The following is an 8,646-nucleotide window of genomic DNA, read 5'->3' on the forward strand; positions in this document are numbered from 1 at the left end:
ACCCTCTCAACTCTGAGATTCTCTTCTCATCTAAGTGAGAATAATACCCTTTCCCACCAATTCATGGGACTGTTTTGAGCATCAGTCTCACGTCCTGTTAGAATTCTTCCCCTCATTTCTACACGAGTCTTCTAATGACACAAGATTGTTTTTTACTTCAACACCCCACCTATTTTTATAACTGTAGGCCACTAACCAAGTTTTCCTCCATATCAAGAATGAATTTTCCTTTTTCTATTCTTCTGACATAAATGACAGCTCATCTGTGAAGCAGTCAGGCCCAGTCATAATGAAGAGATTGTAAGTGTGTGTGTTCTTTTTAATCTGGGTTTGCATAGTATTTTGTTTAAAAAGCTATTATACTGTGTCTGAATTTCTATAAACCAAAGGAAATGTGGAATTTTATCTTTTATGTCTGATATCTAATATGATCTTAGCACAAAATATGTTCCCAGGAATTGTTTTCTAAATGACTGAATCAAAAACTAAACATGTGGAGTATTTATTATTATTATGCTGGCTATCTCTATACGAAGACTGTATTTTCTCCTCTTAAATACCTTCCTTGTCTTAGGCTCCCCAACCTGTTATCACATTACCCTACCAATACTCCACTGCACCAAACCATTAGTGATAATGCAGAAGACACAGAAATGTTAATAAAAGGAAAAGAGAAATTGTACATTTCATTGTAAACTTTTTTAGAATTTCCACTATACTTGTCTGTCCTTCCACATCCCCTCTTTTCCATACTTTTGCCAGTAGTTCTGCTCTAATATATTTGCCTTGCAGGGCACCTACCTGAGTGGCTCAGTGGGTTAAGCCTATGCCTTCAGCTCAGGTCATGATCTCGGGGGTCATGGGATCAAGCCCCACATCAGGCTCTCTGCTCAGCAGGGAGCCTGCTTCCCCCTCTCTCTCTTCCTGCCTCTCTGCTGACTTGTGATCTCTGTCAGTCAACTAAATAAATAAAATCTAACATATCTGCCTTGTATCCAAGCCTACTTATCAAAATATTTCTTTTGTTTATAGAGAAAACTCTCATGAGTCAAGTCTAATTTTCTCCATCAAACTACATTTTTACACTTACAGAAAACTAATTCACAATAATGTTTTGTTTTGTTTTTTGCTTAGTTCATGTATTTTGTTTATTCTTCAACTATATTGTCAGTTCTAGAATATTCTGAATTAATTTCCATCAAAACTATTCCCTCCTATTCACACCCATTGGTTCAAGTTACCAGCCCTATGCACTTCATCCTTCTCAGAGCGATAAGTACTGAATTACTTTTAAGGTAATTTTTTTAAGGTAAAAGTGGAAGATCCAAGGAGCAATTCCCAAGGATAGCATACTCCAAATCTTAGAACATTAGAACACAACTTTTCCCATCTACCTATAAATAATTTTTCTGGGGTATAGCTTTCCTTTTAACTGCTCTGAGAAAAAACACTAGGATTTGTAAGAAATACAAAGTGTGATGTTTAACGGGAAGCAGTAATTTTGGTAATAGAAACAAAGTTATTTATATCATAGTTCAGTTCATTTTTTTAATCACATTACAAATTGTTTCCTTATTACACTTTGAACACAATTAAGGCATTTAGACACTTGTTCTGTAGTGTAGGATTTTCAAATAAACTCCACTAAGAACGGAACACTTTTCACTTTTCTCAAGAGTGAGAACTCCCCCTCCCACAAGCAAAAATCATTCATTCATTTCTCAATTTACATATTGACCCATTCACTTGTCCTTTTATAACTAAATATCCATTGAATATATTGATGTGCCCGGAGTTGTTCTACCAGTGGTAATACAGTTGCCAATGAGCAGGTTTCTTGGCATCAGAAAGTCTATATCCTGGTGAGGGAGACAGTGAACTCCTAAGAGGTAGTGATGTCAAGAAAGGCATCACAGACAAGGTGATTTGTGATCATGGCAAAGGAACTGAAGGCTATTCTTAGCAGAGGAAACAATGTGTTAACAAAGGAAGGTAGCTCTTGGGACGAGAGTTAACATCAGTCAAGTGTGTCTTTGATATCCCAGGATATCCTCTTTCACCATAGATGCAAGCCAGGAGTTTTATACGCTTCAACAGCTAATTTTAGAGACATGAAACCTTCAAAATTGAGGTGTAGAACTTGAATTTTGTAAATAAACAAACCATGGTCTAATTCTACCACAACTAGTTACTAACCATAGGGTATTAGGCAAATGATATAATCTCCCAAAGAATCACTGTCTTAGTCTGTTCGGGTTGCTGTAACAGAATACCATACACCGGGGGGCTTAGAAACTCTTTTATGAGGCCACTAATCTCACACGTGAGAGCTTCACCTTTATGACCTAATCAAATCTTGAAGGCCCCCACCTCATAATGTCACCTCATTGGAAGTTAGGATTTCAACCTATGAAGGAGGAAAGGGGCAAGTATAAACATTCAGTTCAGTTTCATTCCCTTTCATCATTCAAAATTTGAGAGTAATGATACTTCCTTCATTGTACTACATGAGGATTAAAATAGGTAATTCATAGAAAATATGTAAGACACTACCTAGCAATGGTATGTACTCAGAAGGTGGTTAACGTTGGGGCACCCGGCTGGCTCAGTGGGTTAAGCCTCTGCCTTCGGCTCATAAGCACTACTGACTCTCACTTTGACTAGTTATGTAACTGGTGTTCCTTCATCTAGACAATCTTTCACCTACTCATACCACAGAGGCTGTTCCAGTTCTATTCTGTGGCCACTCAAGAGCATGATCTCAGGGTACTGGAATGGAGCCTTGCGTGGGGCTCTCTGCTCAGCAGGGAGTCTGCTTCCCCCCTCTCTCTCTGCCTGCCTCTCTACCTACTTGGGACTTTTCTCTCTGTCAAATAAATAAATCTTTAAAAAAAAAAAAGATGGTTAACCTTATTACTAGTACTGATACAAATATCAATACTATTACTGTTACTAATATTACAAATACTGATAATAATAGCTACTATATTTTTAGTCTTACAGGACAGCGACAGTGGAAACAGGGCTCACTTAGATAATCCAGGATAATCTCCCCCATTTTAAGATCTTTAACTTAATCACATCTGCAAAGCTCCTTTTATCATGTAAGGCAACATATTCAAAGGTCTGGGGATTAGGGCATGGGCACCTTTGGGTGTCTGTTATTCTACCTATCACAAAGTTTGTCAGAAATAATGTTAAGTGATTTGGGAAGTAAGAACACCTGAAGAAAGCTCATGGTAAACTGTGATATAGAAAATATCTACACAGTGTAGAATATTGTCTAACCCATAAAATATTCTCACTGAATGTGTATGTTTTTTGTACTCATTTGATTAGGGTAGGAACATGTGGAGGGCTTTCCAGGGAGTGGGTCATAAGCACTACTGACTCTCACTTTGACTAGTTATGTAACTGGTGTTCCTTCATCTAGACAATCTTTCACCTACTCATACCACAGAGGCTGTTCCAGTTCTATTCTGTGGCCACTCAAGAGCACAAAAAGTAGGGTGCAGGTATCAGCACATAGACAAAAATATGCCCTTTCATCTTTTCCTTTTATGGCTTTATGAACCCAGGCATGACCATTTGTTTCCATGCTATTTGTGATTTTATGCCTTTGAATAGCAGTTGCCAAGATGGATAGTTGCAACCAACACCGTTTGTCAGGCAAAACCTAAAATAGGTTTTAACTCTTTTTTTTTTTCCAGAAAAAAATCACCCAGAGAATGGACTTTGGAAGGAAGAATATATGCATGTGAGTTCAGTTTGGTCGCACTCCAGATCTTTGGCCTTTGGCATACTGTTAGCTATAACATTTGTAAGTATCTGGTCTCCTAGTGTCTTTTTGCCCTTAGAGCTATTTTGGTTAATAGTCCATCCACATTTTCTTTCTCAACAACTCCCTCCTCACTCTCATTTTATGTGGTTTGTCTAGAAACTTGCCTTACCCTTAGTCAAGGACAAGCATGAAACCCAGGCCTGAGCCAGAGGGATCATTTAGGAATTTGTTCACATGCAAACATGTGAGTTGACATGGACCAGTATCAGCCAAGGACAGGTGCATACTATGGAGGCAAGAAAAGATCTCCAACTGTTGGTTACCATCTTGGCCCCTTGTGGGACTTGGGAATAAGACTGACAATAGAAGAAAAAGAAGAAATAAGAAAGAGAGAAAATTTTAAGTTTTTATGATATCATTTGCAACCCAGAATGAAAGTCCACATGAAGCCACGGTGTCTAGTGATATGGCTCAAAACATTTTGTCTCTGCTAAAGTCAGCTTTAAAGTTTGGTTGTCTATCACTTGCTGCAAATAGACCCCCTAACTCATACAATACCTAACTTTGCCAAGTCTATTTCTTCATCTTTAAATATTAGAGTAAAAATATCTAACTCAATATTTTTGTGACAAATACTTGAGGTTATATAGCTGGCACATGGTGAAAACCCAGTCAATAGTAATCACCATCATAATTATTTTCATCAACATCACCATTAATATTGAAAATAGACCTAAAGTTGCTTCATTTTGATAAATTGTGGAAAATGTTATATGTGCTGTACTCAGCTCTTACTATGGAAAGTTTAATAACTTGGATTTTTTACTTGCAAAGTAGGGACAAATAGTTCTGGATCTTTCTTTTGGACAGTGTTTTGAGAATAAAATGGTATGTTGGAAACAATCATTTTTAATAGTGTGAAGTGTTATTCTGCAATAAGTCTTTGCAATAATCGTCACAATAAATGCGCGAATGCATCAATTAGGTCAAATTACACCAAACATAATTGGGTCAAATTTCTAGGTATGTGCAATGTCTATACATTAACTTCACTCAGCTGCCAGTAAGCCTGCCTGACCCCACATAAAGGCTGGAGATATCCTGGCAAAAGAGACTAGCACCTTGTCTGGTCCTGTCACTAATAGAACCCTTTGTGGGTTTCCTAATGAGTTCTATGCACTGGGTTACCCAGGCTGCTTTAAATGACAATATTGTCTGTGTGAGCCACAGAGAGATATTGACATCACTATTTGTCCAAAGAGAATCAGTTTAGAGCCAGAAGGACTGGGTTCCAGCTTCTCCTGCTATAAATCCCCAAATGCTATAAGGAAGCTGACTTGGTTTCTCTGGGCCTCAGTACCCTCAAGTGTACAATGAGGATGGATATAACTACCTTATTTATTTCATAAGATTTTGGTGAGAAACAAAGGTGATAATAACTGTGAGAAAGTTTTAGGAAAAAGTAAAGCACAATGTTGTTCTATTCCCTATGAATAAGAGTTTGATACTTTTCCATGTGTTTTTAGAAAACAATCTTTTGCATCTAAAATTTGCACAAATAACAGCTAATTGTTGTTTCAATCTGAGTCAGCAGCTGAATGGTGTCTCTAGTTTGCCAAGTTTAAAAATAGATGCTAGTCTTCTACTTAACACTGGGTTCGAGAGAATTTAGGTTTGGCAAGTGTACCCTTTGCATCTATTCCCATTTCTGTTTAGGGGCCTTCTTAAGACTGTTTAGAAAAACTCTGGGCAGAGAATAGTTTTACAAAACAACATTTGATGAGTTGGAGTAAATGAATTAGAAACATATGGATCAAATTTCCCTGAAAATACATCAGGGTTGAAAAATTAAGGAGAAAAAAGCATTTAGCTTTGTCCAAATATGTAAAGGCTAGCTTGGGAAACTTGACCAACCCAAAACCCCACTGCATTTTTGCACCATGTATTGGCAGGGTCTTGGGGTTCCTCTCCTTTGACTTTCTGTTTTGCTAACCAATTTCTCCTTTTCCAATGCAGGAATTTATATCTCCTTCTCCAGGATTCTCAAAAGGATACACATGAGAAACCTAACCCACTTACCACGAATATTAAGTGTGTTGATGAAAAATATGTAGTGTGTAACTATCTTGCAATAAAATTAATATAACTCAGTGAACAAAATTCACCGTTTACAACTTATGCAGAATATTTTGTAACTAATACCTCGAGTTTTGAGTATTAACAAAATAATGGAAATAGTTACATGTATAGTGTTCGGTTCCACTGAGCCCTTCTGTGACAGCCTGAATAGCTCCACTATTTAGGTATTTGAAAATCCCGATACTAGATCAGTTCAATCCTCCAGCTCTAGGGTCCCTTTCAAATTTAACCTGAGACTCTAATCACATAAGCTGCCTAAATATTTCTTCTGTTTTTATACAGGGATCGATAAGAATTTCCCCAATCGTTTATACCCAATAGGAATGGTGAACCCAAACCTCCAATTAAGAGGGTGGAGATAACATTAACTTCTATTTCACTTCCCTTTCCTGTTCTTTCCACTTAAGCTCACAATTTCCTCCTTTCGTCTAAAGTCTTCCTTGGTCTTTGAGAAGCTGAATCAATGGCCACATTTTTCATCAATTCCTTCTGGTAACTTTAATGTGGTTCCCACTTACGAAAAGAGTGCCACTGTGAGTACCATTGGTGTGGTTAAGCAGAGATGGGGCAAAAACAGGATTGTCAATAATCACTGGTCTGAAAATCAAGAGCAAACCAGCAACTAAAACTTAAGATCTTTCTGCCTGCATCTTTATTTGTATAAATAGGAAACTATTGTGTAACAGGATGGAGTAAAGAACTCTTCATCTCACTTTCTGTCTATGCATTCTCTAGGTCTAGGTCTGAAGGTCTATGGGGTCTTGAGATCCCAGGGTATCCTCTAAAAACAGTAGCTCTTGTGTGAACTCATCTAGCATTTATCTTAACCTGCAGGGTCTGTTTCCTAATGTTCCATATGCATGTATCTGCCCAATCTGGCCATCAAGTTGAATATTCCAAGAACAGGAACTGTATATGCATTGCAAAACCTATGAACAATGCACAAGGAGTGCACTGAAGATACAGCTTTTTAAATTATCATTATCCTTTGCTTTTTGTCTTTTTAATAATAGGTAGCCAGCTTGTCTGGTATATCTTCCACCAAATACACTCAAATACTTCATAGAGAGTTTAAAGTCGATGATTTGAAGATGCATTCCCAGATTCCACTACTTTTTTAAATAATACAGTGATTGCTCTATACAATTTATTAATTTTATTACATTATATTATTTAAGAACACAAGATATACAATTTCCCTCAAGTCACTTTACTATCATTTTTTATTCATTTATATAGTTTTTCTTTTTCTTTTTTTGTATTTTTGCTTCCTTATGATTTTTTTTTAATTTATTTTTAATTGAAGTATAATCAACGTATAGTTTTACATTTGTTTCAGGTATACAACATAGTGATTTGACAATTACCTACTTTGCAAAATGCTCACCACACGAACTATAGTTACCATCTGCCACCATATAAATTTATTACAGTATTACTGACTACATTCCCTATGTTGTCCAGACTGTACTTCTTTTAACAACATAGTATATATGCTAGTTCTATAATACACATACCTGAGGTATGTCCTCAATCAGAAATTCCTTCACCTCTGAACTTTAACAAATTTTCTTCTTCCTTAGATAACAGTGATGTGGGTTGTCCCATAAAAAACATGGCTTTCTTTCCAGGAAGGGTCCAATTTTATTTCATTTTATTTTCTGAAAGTAAGGTCTATTATTTTGGGTCAACTTGATAAATTGTCAGATTCAGCATTAGACAGTTGGGTAATATATGTTTTATTTTGTTTTAATGTGCTGCATTTATTATACCCTTCTGTCCTCAACTGAGTGGCCTTTATATTATTAAAAATCTAATGAAAACAAAGTTCACAAAGAACCATTGTTAAAGAATACACTTATCATTTCATTTTTTTTCTATTAGGTGGGCTTACAAGAGCCTATTTTTATAGGTCTGAGCATGAGTGACAAGTTGTTTGTTTTAGATTTATGTAGAATTTATAATAAAAATGAATAAAATTTATTTTAAAACAAAATCTACATTAAGTGGATACATAAACCACTGCAATAAAAATTTGATTGAATCTGAACCTTGACAGTTTCTCTATGAGCTACATTTGACATCTTTCTAGATTTGATTTACTGAAGCAAAATTTTAAATTAAGGTCAGACAGGGAAAAAAAAACAGCACGATGTTTTATACTTTTTGCTAGAAAATTCTTTAAGTCTACATTACATATGTTCCCATTTATTTCAATGCATTTTTTTATCAACATAGCCAACAATCACAACTCATCCACACCCTCGTCTAGTTAACAAACTTGGGGATATTTACTAGGTTTCACCCTTTGAGTCTAGAGATCGGGAATGAACCATCTTAAATTTCACCTCCGTCTTATTAAATAGAGCTAGCTCATTTTCCTTCTCTCTGGTCTTTACCTCAATATACCGACCCATTTAGTCATTCCCTCTTCTATCTGTGACAGGAAGAGACCAGCTGCTCTTCTTTTCTAAAGCTGAGAACTCCTCAAGTCATTTTGCTTCCAATCACATTTTCCTGTCTCTGCTTTTTCTTCACCAGTGATTCTTTCCCAATTCTGGAGCATCTTAAATTCTCTCTTCCGGCAGAAAGCTTACCCTTTACTTAAGTTTCTTAGGTCAGTCTGGAACAAAAGCAGGGTTTTTAAATCTGCTACCCCCTCAAAATGCATACCCATCCATTCCCTTTTTCTAGTTATCAAATTTCTAACACAGTGGACTCCGCCT

General features: G+C 36.4%; 1 long non-coding RNA gene across 1 annotated transcript; it reads left to right on the forward strand.

Annotated features, from left to right (window-relative positions):
- Positions 1 to 2,395: 2,395 nt before the first annotated feature.
- On the forward strand, positions 2,396 to 5,926 carry LOC309849526. Its single transcript, XR_014303753.1, has 3 exons — positions 2,396 to 2,523; positions 3,711 to 3,820; positions 5,798 to 5,926. It is a non-coding gene; the product is annotated as an uncharacterized lncRNA (long non-coding RNA).
- The last annotated feature ends 2,720 nt before the right edge of the window (positions 5,927 to 8,646 follow it).

This window comes from Mustela nivalis, assembly GCF_964662115.1.
Source record: "Mustela nivalis genome assembly, chromosome: 16".
NCBI lineage: Eukaryota > Metazoa > Chordata > Mammalia > Carnivora > Mustelidae > Mustela > Mustela nivalis.